The following is a 23,415-nucleotide window of genomic DNA, read 5'->3' on the forward strand; positions in this document are numbered from 1 at the left end:
TAAGATTCTCTCCTTATCTTTAATCTTGGCTAATGTAATTATGCTGAGCCTTGGTGGGTCCCTCCTTGGGTCCAACTTCTTTGGGACTCTCTGAGCTTCCTGGACTTCCTGGAAGTCTATTTCCTTTCCCAGATTGGGGAAGTTTTCCTTCATTATTTGTTCAAATAACTTTTCCACTTGTTGCTCTTCCTCTTCTCCTTCTGGCACCCCTCTGATTTGGATGTTGGAATGTTTAAAGGTGTCCTGGAACTTCCTAAGCCTGTCCTCATTTTTTTGAATTCTTATCTCTTCAGTGTGTTCTGGTTGAGTATTTCTTTCTTCCTCCTCGTCCACACCATTTATTTGAGTTTCAGTTTCCTTCCTGTCACTGTTAGTTCCCTGTACATTTTCCTTTATTTCACCTAGCATAGCCTTCATTTTTTAATCTAATTTGTGACAAAATTCAACCAATTTTGTGATTATCCTGATCACCAGTGCTTTGAATTGTGCATCTGATAGGTTGGCTATCTCTTCGTTGCTTAAATGTATTCTTTCTGGAGCCTTGATCTGTTCTTTCATTTGAGCCATTTTTTTTTGGTCTTGGTGCACCTGTTATGTAGTAAGGAGGAGCCTTAGGTGTTCACCGAGGGAGGGCAACCCACATCACTGCATTGTTTCACTGTATGTGGGGGAGGGGTCTGAGAGGGAACAATGCTGCTTGCTCTACTCTATGCCAGTTTTCAGTCACCTCCCCTGCTACCCACAAAAAAATTGGGCCCCTTTGGTGCTGATTCCTGGGTGGGTGGGCTTGTGTATATTCCAGGACCCTCTTGGTCTCTCCAGTGAACTCTCCTGTGAGGCTGGGAGTTTTTCCCACTGCCACCTCAACCCTCGCAGGTGTTTTCAGAGGTTTGAGGCTTTATTTCCCCTCACTGAAACTCTGTGTTGCATGGTCATGGTCTGTCTTCTTCCCAAGTTGTTCTTCCCAGTTTATCTGCACATGAATGTGGGACTGCCTAATCCACAATCCACTGTCTCACTGGGTCTTCCAGCTGCTGCCTTGCCATGAGTCTCCCCTGCCTGGATGCCTGTCTTCACCACTCTGACTGGTCGGGATTAATGTTTCTTCTTTAACTCCTTGGTTGTTAGACTTCCATACATTTTGATTTTCTGGCTGTTCTGGTTGTTTATTGTGTTTAAATTTGTTGTTGTCTTTATTTGGTTGTGTGAGGAGGCACAATGTGTCTACCTATACCTCCATCTTGGCCAGAAGTCTTTCATCATGTCTGTTTCTTGAGTTTCTTATTGAGTCTCATGCCTTCACTTCCTAGGTGTCTGCAGCAGGGATTCTGACTGCTAATATAGGAATCAACACCATCTTCTCTTTTCCTGACTTCTGGGATAAATGTATCCTTATTTCCTTTGTGAACTCTTGGCAACTCCTTTGTTGTCTACAATTTGGTAAAAGGGCCAATTCTTTGGAAATGGCATCAATCAGAATTCCTGTTTGTGGGTTCCTTGAGCTATTGCTAACGCTTGTGTAGTTGCTAATATTATGACCACTGAGAGCAGCTCATGGAAGTGGGAATGACATCATGAAAGCCACTGTGTCTGGGAGAGGATGAGTCAGGCATGGATCATGGTGTTGGTAGGAGGAGGGACAGTAAATTTCTGTGGCTAGAAGAGAGCTTCACTTCCAGGGTCTCACTTGGAAGAGTGTTTCTCTTGTGATGCTCCAGAGAAACAGAACTAATGGGATATATGTATATAGAGAGATTTATTTTAAGAAATTGGCTGCATGATTTTGTGACTAAGGGTCCAGCATGGCCAACCTCTGAAGGGAAACTAGAGACCCATGGGAGTCCTCACTTGAGACTCAGCATCATGAGCAGTCAGGAGGCAGAACTTTTCCTATGCAGGGCCTCTGCCTTGTTTCTTAAGGCTGTCAATGGATTGGACTGATCACATTATAACCACATTATAAAGGGTAATCTGTATAATCAAAGTCTACTGATTTAAGTGTTAATCACATCTAAACATACTTTCACAGCAACTGCTGTTTGACCAAACCACTAGGCACCCTAGCATGGCCAATTCACACATAAAATTAATGATCACAGAGAGTAAACATGTGTACAGGGTATTCTAAAGGAAGTTTCTGTGAGACGTGTGGTGCACAGCTCTTTATAAAATGCAGGCAAGACTTTATCCTTTTCAGACTTTCTGTTAACGTTCAACACAGTGCTGATCAATGGGGCATCAGCTTCATTTAAACAGTGTATTTAACACCTGCACACCTTCACCCCATTGCTTGTCCCCCTCTGTCACAACCACCAATCGGCAGTGACCACGGAACGCTGCAGATGGTTCATCGAAACATGAGAAAAACATACAGAGGGACAACCAGGTCTTGTGGAAAACTAAGAACAGAATGGCCACTCTCCCTAGTGGGGAGCATCCCTAAGGGAGAGCACTTCATTCTCCCACCCAAGCATGCTTTTATTGGGTTCATTTACATAAAAATTCAGGTAAAGCTTATTACTCATTGCCAGGAAGTAAGGATCAAACAATAGATAACAAGGAACTCTGGGGGCCTATTTTGAGTCAGGGTCAAAGAGCTGTAAAAAACTTTAAGGAACAAACTTCTTCCTTGGACCCTTATCATTCAATTGGGAGCATTCCAAACAAAGCAGGTTTCACAGGATTTTACATATACTTTCTTAGGCCTGATCACCCAGGGAACCCGCCCTTTCCAGCACAGGGCTGCACCACCCTGTCATTGTTTCAGGCTTAGGTGGAGCAAGGGAACTAAGGCAACCAAGAGATAAGGAGATTTTCTTTTTTGTGGTTTTCTCTTGAATTTCTTTTTTTTAAATTTTTTTTATTTTAATTTAATTTTATTTTTTTAATCATTGTTCAAGTACAGTTGAGATTTTCTTACAGACAATGAGGACTCAGGCTTTGTCAAAGATGAGGGGCGAGGGTCCATCACCCCCTTTTGCTGTAGCCCCCAATGTCCTTCCTTGGGGGCCTCCCATGTGATCGTGCCTGTCTTGGATCATTCCTCCCTTGGGGAATATTACCCATCATTGGCTAACCGACCAAGCATTGGGGGCCAGTTATGGATGAAGTAGCAAAAGCAGTGCTCCTGCCAGGGAGATAAGCCTTTGTTTCCTTGGTGGCTTAGGGTTCCTAGGTCGTTCCCTCAGCCTTAGCCTTGGCGGGGGTTACAGCTTCTGATACCAGGCAGGGCGGTTCCCAACACCCCTCCAAAACCATAGATTCATTGTGTCACTCTTAACATATATAGCCTCACTCTTAGCATCACCTATAAGCTTCTTGACAACATTTCCAACTTTATCTAATGTAGTTTTCTCTTATTGCCTGTGCTTTACTGGCTCTTGGTCAGTCTATTCCATTCTGGCCTTACTTAGTTCCAGTAATTCCTGCTTTCATCTTGTGTCCCAGAGACCCCTCAGCCAGTTGTTGTTCTTGCCCCATTGATACGGAGCCATTTATTTTTCTGAATTCTCAATGGAACTTTGTTAATGCAGCCTCTTATAATTTCAAGGACCAGGTTAATTCCTCCATTAAGTGCTTCCATAACACCCTATACTGATTAATACATTTATTTAAAATCTCTACTCTTTTCTAGGTATAGTAGCATACCACAGATATGCAATAGTTTTTTTAATTCATGGCTGGATCACAGATATGCAACAGTCATTTAATTCAAAATGACTTCACCTGCACAGTCTCTGCCACTACTGTCTGCTTCTGTGAGAGAGGCATTTATGACAAGCCCCCTGTTCCCTACTCTCCCTCTTGTCCCTCAACTACAAAGAGGAAAGAATACTCTGTAGATGGGAAAGGTTCAGTGGTGACAGTGCTAGGATTTTGGATAAGCAAAGGTGCTTAATGCTTAGGTGTTCCAGATAAGGTCCCTTGGGACTCAGTTTTTCACTTTTCTTCTCTCCTCCCTCCAGGCAGCTAGTTCAGTTAGAACAGTTAGAGGTCACTGCAGGTGGGAAGGGACCACAGTTTGAAAATATAGGCACAAGCTCTTAGGTGAAGCTCTTAGAGCAAATCTTTCCTTTTTCTATTACTTATCTTGATTTTTCTTTATTCTCTAGTGCTTTTTAAGATGAAATTATATTTTTTCAGGTTCACTTTCATACAGTGGTAAAAATAATTATCAAAAAGGAAGGCATTTCATATTTACACACTTATTCATTTCATAATAAGAATGCTAATTTTTAAAACTTTTAAATCACTTCTAGCCCTGAGATATTGGATGACTACTTGGTTCCCTGGCTGTCACTATTGAGTGTTTACTCCTGGAAACATGTGCACACAGAGGCTGTGTTCTCTATGACTTTAATCCAGAAGGCAAGTTATCAGACATCTTTATCCAGGGCAGTTCAGTTAAATCCACAAAACAATTTATGCATTGTGAGCAGATCTCTGTAACCTAGCAAACAATCACATTCACAACAGCAAAGCCTCTTCACCTAATGATGAAATCTTCCAATTAAATAAAGGTTAATTTTGTCTGTGTTTTGTTCTCACAAAGCATATAGATGGAGCAAAATAACCTAGAAGCTACAATTTAGAATTACCTTTTCTTTTTTAGGGGGGTAAGGGGTTGTCTAATTTGCATTTTGGTTCCTGGCAAGCCCAGTGCTTTAAGATAATATACATAATGGCTTGTGCTGAATATACTAAATTGATTAGGAGATCAGACTGTACTCTTTTGGATAACTTCTAATTTGAATATTGTCCTTTTTCTTATTTCCTTTATTCTAGATTAGATGTCTTTTCTCTTTGGTGTTATAATAATCAATAAATAGCTTTTATTCTTAACTTGTGATGTTTGTATCATAATTATTACCCTGTGTATCTCTGTCCTCTACTAAATTGCCCTTGGCAAGGTGACAATCTTATTGTCCTTGTAACTAGGCCTGTGGTAAGCATTCAGTTATTACCTTCTAGTGAATGAATCAATGAATGAATGAATGAATGAAAACTTCTTTGCTTCTTCATATTATTGAGAGTAAGCTCACTGTAAGTTCAGGATGGAGGTGTTGGTCCATCAGATTCTGATATGAATTCTTTTTCTGCCTTGCAGATGGCCACGTTCTTGGTGTGTCTTCACATGGCAGAGAGAGACTGAGCTCTCTGGTGTCTCTTCTTATAAGGACACTAATCCTATCTGATAGAGCCCCTCTTTATGACATCACTTTACCTTAATTAGTAACTCTAAATATAGTCACATTGGGTGTACAGTCACATTGGGTAAATTGTCTCCCCCATTTGAATCTGGGGGAGACAATTCAGTTGATGGCATGGGCATCAATCACTTTTAATGGAAAGGTCTATTTTTAATGTTGAAAACATGATTAAATTATGAGGCATCTGAAAGAGAATTGAGTGAAATGACAACTAGGTGCCAGGGAATTTTCCTTTCAGGTGGTTCCTGCCCTGCAGGTGAGGAGAAGGTGGTGTCTGTCTAGCACTGTCATTTGAGTCTGACTTCCAAATCACAGGCAAGACAATGTAGTCAGGGCTGTGGAATATTCACAGAAGATGCCAAGATGAGGGGGCTTTGTTTATTTTTATTTCTCCTGATTCTGCTCTCTCTCTCCTTCTCTCTCTCTTTCTTTCTCTTTCTCTTTTTTTTGTTCTTCTTTCCCCAAGACTTTAGTGTATAAAGCTTCATATAGTAATAATAGCATATTAAAAAGACAGTTGAGAAGAGGTAAATTTAAATGCCAAAAAGTAACATCTGATGCACTGAACAAAGTAGATATCAATGCAAGAGGATGAGGAAAGTCAAGGTACATCAGGAGCAGACTTAGCTGCTTTAACATGGGCTCTTTGTAGTCTGACATTTTCTTTTCTTTCTTTTTTTTAAATGCTTACATATTTTTTTTATTTGTAGTCTTTTTTATTATTATTATTTAGTTTTAGAGAGGGAAGGGAGGGAGAAAGAGAGAGAGAGAGAGAGAGAGAGAGAAACATCAATGTGCGGTTGCTGGGGGCCGTGGCCTGCAACCTAGACATTTGCCCTGACTGGGAATCAAACCTGCGATGCTTTGGTTCGCAGCCCATGCTCAATCCACTGAGCTATGCCAGCCAGGGCTTGACATTTTCTTTTCAAGGGCACTTCTGAGCATTAACAATTAACTTTTAGTGAAAGAAAACAGTTTATAGATTGTGTCTTGGGGAAAAGGAAAGTGGTTTTCTGAGCTTTTTATGTGCCATGAACTTCACTTATATAAACTTCATTTTACTTTTCCAATTCAGCTCTAGCTTTGATATTCCATATTCCTTATTTCCTTTAATATGTGCTTATGTCATTTAAGACAATTTTTTGAATTACTAGTAATCTGAGAGTAAAAAATGTTTATGCAATTTACAGAAGACTGAGGCTCGCAGTTTATGTAACATGTGTAAAAGTACATAGCTCCCAATCAGGGAAGACTGACCAAGAGAGACTGACCTCAAAGACTGTTGTTTCTCATATAAAACACTTGTGTGAAACAAGAAAAACATTTGTTTCTTTACTTGATAATCACAGGCTCTGTTTGTCAACCATTAGAAATAATTATAGTTTTCATAGTGGGACAGGAAGCCATTTTTTACTTTGATGTGTGCCTAGTAGGGAAGACCAACCTTCAAATGATGACTTTTACTTTGTTCTTCATTAGTGTTTTTCATGTTGAACTTTCTCTTCTATTGTTTTCTCTGAGGAATTTCAGTTCAATGCACATCACCTGCACGTCAGTGTAGACTTGACTACATGGACTAGCATTTGACGATGTTTTGCCTCCATATTCCTCTGTATTAGGGGCTAACTTTTCAGAGTTCCCTGTATGAGCAGCTGAAAGTTGCACTTGTGACACCCTCCCCTATGAATTGACTTCATTCCATAGAAATAGTTCTCACTGTGTTGTGATACCCAACCCTTGAAAAATATTTTAAGTGGTTTGAAAACTGATGATACATAAATACTGGGTTGACCAAAAAGTACGTTTCGTTTTTTCCATAAGATGGCTCTAGTAGCACTTAGTTGTCTTTAAACTTCATCTGAAACAATTTTGTTAGATTGTATTGTGACAGCAATCATATCAGCATGCATTTAAAAAACTTATAAAAATTGATGAATTTTGGGGTAACCATTTTAGTATTGAAGATGGAAGAAAATATGCAACATTTTCAGCATATTATGTTTTATTTCAAGAAAGGTAAAAATGCAACTGAAAGACAAAAAAGATCCATGCAATGTATGAAGAAGGTGCTGTGACTGATTGAACATGTCAAAAGTGGTTTGTGAAGTTTCATGCTGGAGGTTTTTTGCTGGATGATGTTCTATAGTTGGGTAGACCAGTTGAAGTTGATAGTGATCAAATCAAGACATTAATTGGGAACAATCGATATTTTACTACATGAGAGATAGCTGACATATTAAACATATCCAAATCAATAAAATTATTGGTGAAAATGAAAAATGTGTCTTACATTTTATGGGAAAAAACTATATGGACTTTTTTGGCCAGTGCAATATGTATGTCTAAAGAAGAATATGTATATCATTGTTATGGAACAATTCGCATATTGCTATAGAAAAACTCATTTTTGTAAGATGAATCCCAGGGATGATTAATAACTTCTATTAGAAAAAATGTAATATGGTATGTTAAATGTGTTATTAAAAAAAGAAAAAATATGTAATTCATGCATGTTTTGTATGGAAAGAATGTGGTGTTAGAAAGACTTGAATTCAGATGCTGACTTTTCCACATCAATGTTCTATAGCCACAAGCAAGCCTTGGTTTACTCAGTTTTAAAAACTTTAGGTTTTATTTTTAACAAATACTATATTTGACCAAATATTTGAAATTCAGTAGAGCATGGAAGAAAGGTGATCTTGTTTTATGAATGACTTATAATATTGTGTTTCAGATGAATGCACAAATATTACACTAAGTAAAGTTCATCTGGGAACAATGTAAAACTAAATCAGACTGAAAAAGTAAGGGAAGAATTTTTGAAAGAAGAGAGTTAGAACATGAATATATATATATATATATATATATATATATATATATATATATATATATACACCCATGAGGAGACAAAGACTTATTAAAGACATGAAACTCTTCAGGGATAGAGACCAATATTATTCAGAAGATTATAAAACATATTAGAAATTTGGACTTTATCCAGCTATCAAAGAGAAGTCCTGTAGGGTTGAGCATTTAAATATTTTGACATTTTGAATATGAGTATGACAAAACAGAACATTCAAGGAAGACCTCAACATTTTTGTTTATCTGTGCAGCTAGATGTCTGAAATAACCAATAATAATATACTGAAGAATGTAGCTTAGACATGTTTGGGGAACGTAAATTTAAAAGTGGATATGGTAATCAGGGAGTTAGAGATATGTCTGGAATTCAGGGACAACAGCTGTAAATTTGGATATTTTTAAAGTCACTAGGTTGGATGACATCACCAAAGAAATGCTTGTAGACAGAAAATAAAAGTTGCAAAATTGATTCATGGCATATTTTTAGCGTTAAGAAGCATGGAAGAAGAGAAAGAATCAGGAAAACAGCTTAAGAAGAAAATGCTGGTTAGGAGGAAAGCAGGAGAGGTTATTTCCCTGGAGGGTAAGTGACCCCAGGAGTGTCAGATGCTGCTGGAAGTTTGGGTAATTTGGAGGCTGATAATTGACCAGTGGGTGTAGGTTATGGGGCCACTGGTGATGCTGACAATTTTTTTTGTAGTCTTGGGACTGTAGCTGTTGCTACAAGAATATCTTGTCATACTAACCAATCTGCAGGTAATAATATTTTTTGTATAAAATGTTTAAAAATGGTTTAAAACAAAACAACTACTTGAAGGAACTGTAGAACAACTCAAAATAGGCAAAAACTGGAGGGAATTAGATCCCTGAAAATTGAAAACTTTATCAGATGAGATTTATGTGTTTGCCTTTAAAAAAAATATGTTTTGTCCTGATGGCACTTCTCAGTCTGGTGGGGATAGCAGAAATCCAAATCTTAAAAAGCTCAGTTATCAGAGGCCAGAGGTCAGATATGGCTGAGAAACAGGAAAATTACTGAAAAATTGCAGAGGAGGTTAAACCTAAAAAACTAGGTAGTAACTCTGCCAAAGTCTTTTGTCTTCTCACCAAACTACACATGAAGGGAAGGTCCCAGTTCTTCCTGTAAAGTCAGCAGCTGGATGAAGGAAATGAGCTGAACCCTTCCTCAGACTGAATATTGGACACTGCAGATGAAATTTCTGGGCACTTAAATGGGTTCCGGCTCTTACTCTAATGAAGCCAAGACCCAGGCTCTTCTTTTTCTTACCCAACTTTCAGTGAGGTTTTGCTATCTTTACAGTAGAAGAGTCATTGCTAGTGTTCACGTATTCTGTCATTGGGGAATGTCTTCACTTTGTCATTTAATTACATAATTAGATCTACCAACCAGGACCAAAGTGCCAACAGGGACCAGAGGCAGAGTGTATGTTTGACAGAGCTACCATGGGAGAGCACATCGCTCTGTAAAACTGATCATATTGTAACAGGAGGGATCTGGCAAGATCACTGAGCAGACCGCAGGGATCCCTGAGGCAGTGTGAAAAAGCCTGTCTTCCCCCAGGAGAAAAGGGGAGGAGCCATAGGAGAAGGCTGCAGAGGCAACATTAAACAAGCTACAAGCTAGAGATGTGCAGTGAACCAGCCAAGCACAAGCTAGTGTTGCCCAGGCAACTGAGCAGCACTGTGTGACACAGCAGAAGGAAGTCTGCACATATTATGCACTAGGCTAGTGAAATGTTTGGACAGGGAGAAAGACCCTCCTACTGGCTTTCACAGGTGCAGAATAAAGGTGCAGAAGATTTAAACAGAGGGAGCATGAAGACTTGCTCTCTTTCCTTTTCCTCTCTAGCCCTGTTGGTGGTCTAAGGGCCTAGTATTGCTGGGCCAGTGGGCCCTGGAGACTGTGTGGCCAGGTGACAAGCCCTGTGACCCTCCCCATGCAAGAAGTGGAGGCAGCACTGGTGACTGGCACTATGCAGCACTGCCCAGCTTGGCCTGGTGCACAGATGCACTAGGAACCTGATGGCCAGAGGGATGGGGTGCAAGCACTGGACTGGCAGGCAGTAGCCAGAGAAAAATGCAGAGTGCAATGAATAGGACACTTACTTGCACAGACTTCAAAAGATGCCTGGAGCCAGACTGTGACTGGGAACCAGCTAAGCTGCCTGGATGATCATGCTACAGCCCCCTGTATATCCCTCAAAATGGTACTGGGAAAAGGATTTCCAGGTACAGTCCTGAACTGATCCGGAGGGGTTATTTATCTTTGGGTGTTTTAAAGGGAATGGGCTTTGAGGCAAAAGACCATTATTCTTCCAAAATTGTATATATAGCCTTTGAATAAAAGGCTCCTTTCCTTTTTCACCAAACTTCTGACTTTGAACCTTGTGGGTGACAGGCAGTAGAACCCCGCATGGCTCCACAGTAACAACACTGGTTTTCCTCTGATGTTCCCTGACCATGCTCTGCATTGCAATACAATATGAGTGTTTTCCACTGTTAGCATTGAGAGAAATAGTAGGTGTTTCTATAGACAATACATTTAGGTTATAATCAAATAACAACTGTTAATGTTTTTCCTCATATTCAAGAGCTTACCTTAGTTTTGTAGCATTTTCATCCAGAGCCCACACCCAGTGTGTGTTTCTCTTCCCTCTTTCTGTCCCCTCCTCCCTATTTTATTTTTTTAATTGAAAAAATATTTGTGTTTTTAATGCATTCTTTTTAAATATTTTTTAATTGTTGTTGCAGTACAATTTTATATATTTTACTCCCATCCCAACCCACCCACCCAGCCCTCCCCTCCTCCCTCCAATTTCCACCCACCCCTAGTTTTTATCCATGTGCCCTTTATACTTCTTCCTGTAAACCCTTCCCCATTTTCCCCTGAAATTCCCCTGAAATTCCTTTTCCTCTCCCCTCTGAACACTGTCAGAGTATTCTCTATTTCAGTGTCTTTGGTTATATTTTGCTTGTTTCTTTGTTTTGCTCTTTAGGTTCCTGTTAAAGGTGAGATCATATGGTATTTGTCTTTTACCACCTGGCTTATTTCACTTAGCATAAATGCTTTCCAGTTGCATCCATGCTGTTACAAAGGATAGAAGCTCCTTCTTTCTTTCTGCTGCATAGAATTCCATTGTGTAAATGTACCATAGTTTTTTGATCCATTCATTTACTGATGGGCATCTAGGTTCAAGTTTCTATGACAAGTACACAAACCACATTGAGCTTTCTCTTCAGCTTCACTGGATGTCTTGCTGGTTTTCACTGTTGGCTGTTATCCTATACCAATGCTCTGAAGGTAGATGTTCTTCAATGTCTTCTCCTGGGATACTCTTATTTTTATTATTTTTTTTCAATAGGTAAAAGTATTATGGACAAAGCTAAACTCTTGGCATTATCCCCCAAATCTAGATTCTAATTGTACTTCGAGTAACTCCTGTCACTGTGCTGATTTTCTTTCCATGAAACTTCCCCTTGCTCTAGAGCTTTTAGCAACATTCATTTTGCTTCATTTGTTGAATATAGAAAGCACATTCACACTGGGGATGCTGACCATCCCAGCCTCTTTGCCTGTCAGGTTCTTCCTTTATGTTTCAGTTTAAATATTGCACTTTTAGAGAGCTCTTTATCAATTATTCCTATAATGTTATCAGGTCCATTGTTCTCTATTTCAGTGTCCTGGCTGGTTTTTTTTTTTTTTGATAGCACTATTTACTACAGTTTGAAAGTGTTTTATCTGTAAGAATATAAGCTTTAGAAAGGTATAAATCACTTTTATCTTGTATACCCTTGAGTATCATCATCTAATTTAGTATCTGGAGAATATACAATAAATATTTGAAGAATGACATTATCTTAAGAATTGTTTTTGTGGAACCTCTATCTGATGTCTTTTAACACTGTGGTGTTGGTCTCACTAGGGTGTTTTATCAGTGGATCTCATCTAGACTTGGACCTCATGTCCTGACACCCAAACATCTCTTTCCTGGGAACAGCTTATTTTAACACATACACTGCAATGTACCCACAGGACCTGATGAACTTACATGCCCTTAATATATCTGTTATTAGTTTGTTTTATTTTTTGGCTACATATTTCATATAGAAACAACCTAAGTGCCCATCAGTAAATGAATGGGTCAAAAAACTGTGGTGCATTTACACAGTGGAATACTATGAAGCAGAAAGAAAGAAGGAACTTCTACCATTCACAACAGCTTGCATGGAACTGGAGAGCTTATACTAAGTAATATAAACCAGGTGGTGAAAGACAAATATCATATAATCTCACCTGTAAGTGGAACCTAATCAACAAAACAATCAACTGAGGAAAATGGAACCACAGACATGGAAATGAAGAACAAACTGACAGTGACCAGAGGGGAAGTGGGAGGAGGTTAATGGGGGTAAGATGGGGAAAAATCAATCAAAGAACTTGTATAAAGCATCCATGGATGACGACAACAAGGGTAGGGGATTGAATGTGGAAGGTAGGGTGTGAGTAGTGCAGGGGAGAGTAATGGGGGGGAAATAGGGACAACTGTAACTGAACAACAATAAAAAATAAAATCATGTCATAGTATTTGTATAACTATATAGTAATAATACATAGTTTCTTAACTGGCAGAGGAACTCTCTTCTCTCCATTAATGATGTAATAATCTTCAGTACCGGTAGTTCCCTATAGCTATATACTAAGAGTTTATAGGTAAATTAACATTACAGTCATATTTGTCCACAAAAGCTATATCGTACATGTGGTTAAACTCCCTGCCTTGTCCTCAAACTAGTTCTTTAAGCATATTGAATATGCCTTAAGTAAAATCCTCATGGTATGATTTCAAACAAGACATCACTTAAAATGTTTTGTGTTCTATGTTCACATAGTACACATAGTGTCTGAGGTCAAATTTGGATACAGAACTCTTTACATTTGTTAAAGTGGTTGGTAATTCTCAGCCAAAGTATATAGCAGAATTACTCATGGGCTTTCTTTTTTCAGCTTTATTGAGGTATAATTGACAAGTAAAAATTATAAATACTTAAAATATGTGATGTGATCATTTAATATGTGGATATGTTGTGAAGGATTCTTGTGGATTTTTTATTTTTTATTTTAAAAAGATTTTATTTATTTATTTTTAAAGTATATTTTATTGGTAATGCTATTACAGTTTTCCCAATTTTTCCCCTTTATCCCCCCTCTGCCCTGCAACTCCCAACCTTCCAGTATTCCCCCCCACACACCACCACCTTAGTTCATGTTCGTGGGTTGTACATATAAGTTCTTTGACTTCTGTTTTTCCTATACCATTCTTAACTTTTCCCTGTCTATGTTATGTCTATCAATTATGCTGCTTATTCCCTGTACCTTCCCCTCATTCTTCCCCTCCTCCCCTACTGAAAACCCTCTATGTGATGTCCATTTCTCTGATTCTGTTCCTGTTCTAGTTGTTTGCTTAGTATTTGTTTTCATTGTTGTTATTTTTTCAGGTTCAGTTGTTGATAGTTGTGAGTTTGTTGTCATTTTACTGTTCATAGTTTTTGATCTTCTTCAATTTCTTAGATAATCCCTTTAACATTTCATATAATAAGAGCCTGGTGATGATGAACTCCTTTAATATGACCTTATTTGGGAAGTACTTTATCTGCCCTTTCATTCTAAATGATAGTTTTGCTGGATAGAGTAATCTTGGATGTAGGTCCTTGACTCTCATGACTTTGAATACTTCTTTCCAGCCCCTTCTTTCCTGTTAGGTTTCTTTTGAGAAATCAGTTGATAGTCTTATGGACACTCATCTGTAGGTAACTCTGTCCTTTCCCTTTGCTGTTTTTAAGATTCTCTCTTTATCTTTAATCTTTGGTAACTTAAAGATGATGGGCCTTGCTATGTTCCTTTTTGGGTTCAACTTCTTTGGGACTGTCTGGGCTTCCTGGACTTTCTGGAAGTCTATTTCTTTCATGAGATTGAGGAAGTTTTCCTTCATTATTTGTTCAAATAAGTTTTCAATTTCTTGTTGTCATTCTCCTTCTGCCACCCCTATAATTCAGATAATTGGAATGTTCAGACAGGTGTCCCAGACGTTCCTAAGCCTCTCTTCATTATTTTGAATTCTTGTTTCTTCATTCTGTTTCAGTTGGATGTTTAGTTCTTTCTTTTGTTCCAAATCATTGATTTGAGTCCTGGTTTCCTTCCTGTCACTGTTGGTTCCCTGAATATTTTGCTTTATTTCACTTTGGGTTCCCCTCATTTGTTCTTTCATTTTTCAACCAAGCTCAGTCAGTTCTGTGAGCATCTTAATCACCAGGGTTTTGAATTCCAGAACAGGTAGGTTGTCCATCTCCTCATATCTTAGCTCTTTTTCTAGAGTTTTGTTCTGTTCTTTCATTTGGGCCATATCTCTTTGTCTCAGAGCACTGGTCTGGTTGGTCTGGTTTACTGTTTTGTTTTTTTTTTTAATTCCTTGGTTGTCAGAGTTCCATGCAGTTTGATTTTCTGGCACTTCTGGTTGTTTATTATTTTTAGATTGGTTGTTATCTTTCTTTTGGTTGTGTGAGGAAGCAAAGGGTTTCTATCTATGCCTACATCTTGGCTGGAACTCTCAAATTTTTTTTTTTTATTTTTAGAGAGAGGTAAAGGAAGGGAGAAAGAGAGGGAGAGAAACATTGATGTGTGGTTGCCTCTCACACACCCCCTACTGGGGACCTGGCCTGCAACCTAGGCATATTCCCTGACTGGGAATTGAACTTGCAACCCTTTGGCTCGTAGGCCAGCACTCAATCTACTGAGCCACAGCAACTAGAGCAGGTTTTTTAATTAGACAAATAGCTGAGATAAATTGGGGGTCTGGATGGTGACTATTGGAGTCTATGTATTGTTTAAAAGCTTCACAGGTGACTATGATGCATGTCTCTTAAGAACCAATACTCTAAGTAATTTCTCTCTGAATTTTCCCAAATTAATTTATTAAATAAGTTTCTGAGAGTTTAGTATAGGAAAAGGTCAAGAGCTTTTACTAAGTGAATCTTAAAAAAGTCCAAGTATTTGGAGTTAATGTATTAACCTACTTCGTAAATTTGGAATTTTGGCACTCTTTCCATAAACAGTAGACTATTTTCCTGTCCTTCACCTGTAATCTCTTCCTATATTTATGATAATAATGGCTTTTATGGTTTGTGTGAAGATGTTTCTATAGGTTTCCTTGGTTTACAGTGAAATACTATTCTTGGATTTCAGTCCCTTTAATCTCTTGATTTTATAGCCAAACAAATCTTATAGCTTCTGTAGGAACAAAATGAAGGCCTTTATAAGTAACCAAAAAGTCTCTGATAAAAGTTTTTATACAGCTGGAAAATATTATTTTAATTGACCCTCCACTTTATCCTGCTAACATATTGTTTTGAACAGAGTGATGAAATTCATGTATCCAGCTTATCCAAGTACATTATCATAACTAGATTTAATTATCGCAAGATTTGTAATATATGAAGATGGCAAAGCGGATGAGATAAAACATCTCACCTCCTGTAAAGCATTTGGTGTTGCTTCTTGTTGAGGGGAAACACTTGAAGGCTGAAATTAAATCCTAAGTGTATTCATCAGAAGTGGTGGTACTTCCAATCCCTGGGTCTATTTCTTTCTTTTTTTATTTTTTTATTTTTAAGTACATTTTATTGATTTTGCTATTACAGTTTCTCAGGGATGCTGCAATGTAATTCATATTGAGTGCCAGGTCAGCGTTCCTTTGGTTGATCACAGAATTCATGCATGGATATTGAGGAATAATGATTTTGTGGGAGTTAGCTTTGGTTATTGTGGTTGAAATATAGGGGTACAGTATATTTTAAAATTAATATCTGACCTAATAAAAGCATTTACCATAATTCAGCTCATATAATGCTCATTATAATATAGAACTATGTTAGTATACCTGAGCTGGGTGGAAATATACAAGTTATAATTTATTTTCTACAGAATCCTGACTGGATAGGCTAAAAGATACTAGGTAATGAAAATGAACAAAGTATTAGTGTCAGATGCTCTGTCCATTAGGAAGCTTCCCCTATCCACTGTCTTTAGGGCCACCCCAGAGAGTGTGATGGTATGATGATCATATAATGTTTGGTTCTGCCCTGTGCGTGTCCATGGGGGCTTACCATAGATCCCACACAGAGCTCTCATCTATTATTGATGGTATCTGTGTATGAAATCTGCTGGTATATGGCCTACGTGTGGGAAACCTGTTCCTGTTTCCATGTCCTTTCTTGTTCTGGGCCCCACTCAAATGTGACCTTATGTGACACCTAAGAAATTAATGAGAGCAATAACCCCGAGGGTACTGTAGGCTGCCTCCAACATAAGAAGAGGCTTTTGTCTTCATGGTGAGTGACAGGAGGCATAGTAACTTGTCCTTTATCTCAGAGGTTTGTCTCTGTATGCCCAGACCAATGAACTCCTGAGGACTTCTGTGGTAAGTCCCTGTCTCTTGTCCTCTGGAACAGGCACCTAAATAAGAGAATCTGGAGTGTTGATCAATTGTTGTTTGTTTGGTGTCATTAGTACAATGGGTCTGTCTGTTCTGTGGAGTATCTAGATGATTTAAGTCCCTTTGGACTATCTTGTGACAGTGGTTCAATTAGACCTGGGAAAAAATAACAAATGTAAGTTGTCCTCACATGTGAATGTTACATCCTAAGAATTTAAAATAATGGACAGTCAGAAGCAGTTTTAAAGAGTGAAAGAAAGTAATAAAGCTTTTTAAAAATGCTGATATGCTACTTGTTTATGTATGTAATCTTTATGTATGTATTCTCTCTGTTTTGTATGCATATATATAAAATATTTATGTATATTTTTAAATATGGATTATGTTAGAGGTTTAAACTATTATTTAAATCAATAGTGCATATCTGATTTCTCTAATTCAGTTCTGATTTTCATGGAAAGAAGATTGAGTATATGAGGGGGGATCCCCCCAAACACAGTTATCTTCTGGGGTGGTGGGCCTGTTGTAGAACAGGCTTCTGCCACATGGTGAGTATTCTAGGAACCCATCTATATCAGTATACCAGCTGGCATTGTTGTGAGAGGCTATGTCAGGCTTTAGCAAATTTTTTTTGAAGACTTAACACATTTGCCCATTTCAGGATGGGTGATTTAGGAGCACACTTGCCCACATCATGCTGAGTATTCTATAGTTTTTGACCAAAAAATGGCATGAACCCTCATGCCCCATGATCACTACTCACCTACTCTCATGATGAGTGACTGTTTTTTGTTTCCTTGGATGAAAAACGTCCCAAAGGGAAATGTTTTGCTGATGTGGAAGGGTGAAACAAAACATGGCAGAAGCATTAAAAGGCATTAAAATCGACGAGTTCAAAAACTGCTCTGAGCATTGGAGAAAAGTCTCAATAGGTATATTGCATCAAATGGAGAGTACTTTGAAGATGACTGAAGTTTAAACACATAAGAATAAATATACAATTAAAAAATAAATTTTATTTATTGGGGGTTCCCCCTCATATATGTATCTGTGTATGGCAAGAAATATTTTTATGTGGGAACAGCCATCATGTTTTTGAATGTGTGAGAAGAACTTATTTGAATTTAACACAGTTTTTCTCTATGTTTAGTATCATTATGCTGAGCATTTAAGATTGTATCTTTATAACTTAATGAAAATTAAAAAGAGGCAAAGAAGAGGGGCAAGGGATATATTGATATTGAACACAAAAATGTCTATTTAGTTTTTCACACTAACAATGACAACAGCTATTTATTATGTACATAAAGTCATAAAACAATGGATGTTTTTCCAACACTGCTTTAGCCATATCCCATACTTTCTGTTATTTTTTATTATTCAATTTAAATATTTAAAAATTTCTTTCTTGAGTTTTCCTTTAACAACTTTTATCAGAAGTGTGATTTTTTGTTAAATATCTGGTCTTTATTAGAGATATACTGTTATTCATTTATAAATAATTTTACTATGGTCAGGGAACATACTTTGCAGGATTCTAATGTTTTGAAGTTTATTGAGACTTGTCTTATGGCTTAAGATATGGTCTATCTTTGTGAATTTCCCATGTTTCCTTGAAAAGAATGTGTATTCTGCAGCATTTGTTGTCAAGTTGAGTGATTTATAATTGTCATCAAGTTCAAAGTACATGATATTGTTTAAATTACACATGAGATTTCTGTTAACATCCTAATGAATGGAAGATAATGCTGTTCTCTTGTGTGAAATCTGTGTGCTTAGAATATGATAGAATATGTGGGCCAGAAGCATACATTTTTATTATGGATGTTTTCATACCCTTATTTTATGGAAAAATAGGGAAAACATAAGAATAGGAAGAGTTTGATAAAGAACAATTATAATGATGAGACATAGGAAAATCTCTGTTCTAGGTAGAGGCTGTTAAATAATAAGAAAGAAAGTTATTTGGGATGACTAATGTGTATTTCATTCACCAGGTTATAGAACAATACTTTTCAGAGTTTCTGCCATAATTATGATTGTGTGATAATGAGCGGTTCTTTTTTTTTTCTTGAAGCCCTGTGGAAAAGAAGAGAAGAAACTTGATACCTATTTTATTTCAAATTTATCCCATTTTAAAAACAACAAAAATATATAATTAGAATTATTTTTCAGGAGACTAGCTATTTTTTTCAAATACTGTAACCTGAATGGTTGGTTGTCCCAGAATGAGGAAGGGCATCCCATGTCGTGTTAGCTTTTCTTTATCTCACCAGTTTAAGAATACAGAGGGAGAATTTTTTCCTACTTATTCAACTTTTGATTCACCAAGTTTTACTTAGAGCCCAAATTCCAACTATTATTTGGGCATTTAGGAGGGTACACACTGAGTACAGTAAAACTTAATTGCATGGAAAAACTAAGGAGCAACTTTGAGGCACAAAAATCAGGTGAGTGCAGTTTAGAAGCCATCTAGGCACCATCTCCAGATGGCTTACCTGATGGGCAATTTGACCAGATCACGTTCCTGCTGGTTTTCTGTCAAAGATCTCACTTTCAACCTAGAGGAAAAAGTCAAGTTCATTCATTGCTGGCTGCCTAGATTGTGAGCATGTTTTTGTTTGTTTGTTTGTTTGTTTTTTTGTTTTTTCATCTCTGTGGTGTGGTTGAGCTAAATCCCTACACACATTTCTTTTGGGGCTACTCCTGCTCTTTATTGGGAACAGCATTTTCCTCAATTTTTGCTGATATACAATTGCTAATCCTTTAATTTTAACTAATGGGAATTCCTAATGGCCTAGTCTGGGGTTGGTGTTCCTCTGTAACATTCACATGAAAATGTAAACATAACATCACTATCTGTTTTGGGCATCGTCCTCTCCACTAGACTGTGAATTGCATGAGATTAGAACCTGTTTTCATTCCTGGATTTCTATCAACCAGGACAGGTCCTGTTCAATAACAGATTCTTAACAAATGCCTGGTGGAAGAATACATAAGAACATCACTAAATGATTTTCTTAGAGATTTATAAGACAAATTATGATCAATTGAGGGAAGCTTTGCTGAATAGGAGGGATTCCACTTATTTATGAAAGCATCCTTTGGCTAGAGAAGCTAAAAGATTCTTAACATCATGACTTTTCATTATAAATCCCTGTTCATGGTATGAAGACATGGCAGTGTGAAGGTGTGAAGGCCTTGCTTTTATCATCCTTGACCTTTCTTTGTTTACTTCTTAGTCCTTTCCACTCAAACTTCACCTTGGTTTTCTGTGTAAAAAGGAAGTGAGATCACAGCGAAAATATAAAGTGGAACAGAAATACTTGTGGGTTTTATTATCATTGTTACTATAATTGCATTTTTATTACAAAAATAGAAAACAGAATCTCTGATAGGACTGGTTGAAGAAAAGAGAATAGAATAGCAAAGGATGATGTCTCTGGAAGGAAAGTGCCTCTGTTCTTAGCAGGCTAAGCTTTCACCAGAGAGACTAATATCAGACTTAGGTGGGGAACCTAGGAAACCAGAAGATTGCTGCTCTTTGAATTTCTGAACTATGTGGGCATATTGGGCAATGGGAGAATACACTGACCAGTCGGCATGAATCCTAAGAACCAGCAGAGAGATTCCCTCAGCTAGAATGGTGTGGACCAGTGGCTGGTGTCCAGTGACCTGAGAGCCTATCTGTGCTGGTGGGCTCAAAGATCTCTTGTGATTGGGATGGAAGAAGTTGCTACGTAAGGCAGCACACCCAAGCCCGGGAATCAGAAGAGCTGGTGCCAGATGGCTAGAGGCCAAGGGTTAGATTCCTAGTCTCTCTCTAGACAGCAAGCATCAAAGCCTCTCCTGACCACAAGTGTTCTAGTGGTCCAGGGAACTGCCCAGCTTTCATTCATACCTAAAATGACAGGTTGATAAGAATGATTGTTACTCGCCCTTAGTTGGAGTGTCAACTTAAAGAATACTTTTCAGAGAAATAAAAAGTTGTGTTTGTATTCTTAAGTTCTTGGTGCAAAAATATCTTAACTTGCTATATTAGTTTTACCAAGATCAAGCTCTAAAAAAGGAGAAGATATATTTGTAATTACTCAAACACAGGGACCCATTTCTCACAAAGAGCAGTACATTAATGCACACACACTTCTTTTGCTCATTTATTGCTGGGTACATAGCAATTAGTCCTCATGTCAGCACTTCATACACTTTGTATTAACATTGACACACACACATACACGGAGTCCCATTACATAATACAGGTGTTTCTCTTTAACTGATGAAGAAGCTGAAGATGTCATGTAAGTTGATCAAATCCACTTGATAAATGACAGAATTAGGATGTAAATTTAGGTCTATTTTCCTTCAGAAGTTTTGCAATTCTCATTTATTTTTATAGACTGAAAGAACTGATACTTCTTCAAACATAATCTATTCTTTTTCTCACTTATTGCTGGCAAATGACTTTGAAACATGGGGCTTGAAGACAACTATCCTATAAAATATTAAATGTAAAAGATCCCTGATGATTTAGTTGACCTATTAATATTAAACAGATGATTTGCTGTTTAGTGAAGTCATGATATGGAGTGAGATTACCAAAATTTTTTTTTCCCAGAGAAATAAAGTGTTTTGGGGAGAGAATTTTTAAAAAACAATTTTTAAAAATTATATTATGTTAAGATTTATGTTAAAAATATAAAAATGTCAAAGATTCAACCATTTCAGTTGTCAAGATATCATGTTATATATCATCAAACACTTTAATAAGTAATAAAAGCCACAGTATAAAATGTCAAAAAGCCCCAGAGAAGGAAACTTGGTGATCATATGTGTAGTGGCCATTATCAGATGTCATCTGCAGGATGCTACTCATTGGAATTTCCTTCCTGCCACACACAACAAAGTGTTACTTCTTGGGTCTGCTAAATCTTTTTCTATTTTAGCAAATACTAAGTTTTAAAAAAGACTGTAAAAGTAACATGTCTTCTACAGTTTTCACATTCCATACATTCAAAAACATTCTGTCAACATTGTTAATTATTTTTATTTTTAAGAATCTGCAGGCTTTATAGTTAATACATGGCATTCACTACATTGAGTGGAAATGGCCTTTGACTGTGTATCTGCTACATAAAATGATTATTATGAAATCTTACTGTGCATATTTAGCATTCCTTCTGTATTTTCAATGATACAATGACACAGACATCAATGCTGTTGTAACTAAAAAGTGAAGTGCATGAGTTGTATTTGGTGTTGATTTCTTTGTTCCTTGTTCCTTGAAGAGGAAAAGGTGATGTAAATATATATGATCTTATTCTTTTTTTTTCTGTCAGTCTTGTTATAAAAGCTTACTATTTCTAACTTGTCAAAAAAAATCAGAACACATAGCCAATTCTCCTAATTATAGTCAAGTTAATGTCTATTCCATTCAGGGTAGATGGTTTTATAATCATTTTTAATATTGTCTATGCTTAGAAATTTCCTAAGTCTTCAAAAATATAGCTATTTCCATAATTTATGTCTTATTGTTCTTTACATATTACATATATATTTTAATAATAACTCAAAAAGGTGAAAACTTAAAATAATCCTGATATTCAATAAGAGCAGCAGATGTATAAAAGAAAGAACATGGTTAGTTGGTAAAAATTCTATAAGAATACTTATCAAAGTTCTAATCTGAACATATGTCCAATTAAATTTTATATTCTGAAAAAATAGAAAGGATCTCTTTTTAAATTTCACAGTACTGAGGACCCACACTAAATCATTCATATGCTCTTAATACTAGCCAAGTTTTAAATGTAATATAAGCCATAAGCATATATTACATTTATAATGTAATTGTTGCTTTTAAATTAGGTAGATTCTTCTTATGGGAGAGGTTTTAAAAAGACTCCTTTAACTATGAACAGATTTAATTACACAAAATGAATAAAGTCATTCACATTCTGCTATTAAATTACTTGTGTTTGCTTTCACTTGAATGTGTTTATTTATTAATGTATTTGTCAAACATTTACTGAAGTCAAACTATTTGGCAAGAGAGAGCAAATATAAAGAAAGGGCTAACAAGGAAATGAAATAAGGACATTTGAGTCACCATTAGATAGAGTGGTAGGGTAGTGTTTGGGAGAGGTGTCAAAATTTGGAAGAGCTATTACAAGTAAGAAAGAATGCTGTTTTTAGATGAATAAAGGCTTTGTGAAACAGTGAGGCTGGGAATAAAAAGAATGAAGTCCTTCATCATAGTTTTATGATATTTTCTTAGAGTTTCAAAAAAGAGCAGGGAAACTGAACTGCAGGCTTTTTTCCAAAGCTGGAAATTGCTGAGGGGAACTAAGATAACCTGTGAAGAGTAGGGCTGGTGATAATTTCTTAAAAATATTTAATTGCAAATTTTAGGATGGATATGGAATCACATGAAGGCAAAATTGTTTAAGCATTCATATTTAACTGGAGTAAAATTAATTTAAGTAAATATAACTTTTTTGTAATGTTCTGAAAAGTTTAGAAATAAATATAAAACAAACAAAAATCACGTGAAATGGGTGCAACATCATGTAGTGTATGGCACTTATGGACATTTCCAAAATGTGAGTTATGTCTCTCACTTTCATAATTAAACAGAATTAACTAGTTTATGCAAAAGTAATACTTTAATTTTTTGCTTCTAATCCATCAATAATTTTGAAGTTTAGATTAAAAATAAATAGGGTTCTGTAGCATTGTGGGGGAGGGATGAATTATGGTGAAGGGATTAACCAAAAAGCATTTATGCACAACCCATGGACAGGGACAACAATAGGGGGATTGATTTAGGGAGG

General features: G+C 37.0%; 1 protein-coding gene across 1 annotated transcript in view; it reads left to right on the top strand.

The window, feature by feature from the left end:
• CNBD1 (cyclic nucleotide binding domain containing 1) overlaps window positions 1-23,415 on the top strand; it is a gene marked incomplete at its 3' end in the record, with an annotated part of 300,702 nt that overhangs the window by 165,748 nt on the left and 111,539 nt on the right. The window lies entirely within an intron of this gene.

Source organism: Phyllostomus hastatus, unplaced genomic scaffold (genome assembly GCF_019186645.2).
Source record: "Phyllostomus hastatus isolate PE091 unplaced genomic scaffold, TTU_PhHast_1.1 phas_contig_65, whole genome shotgun sequence".
NCBI classification, from domain to species: Eukaryota; Metazoa; Chordata; class Mammalia; order Chiroptera; family Phyllostomidae; genus Phyllostomus; species Phyllostomus hastatus.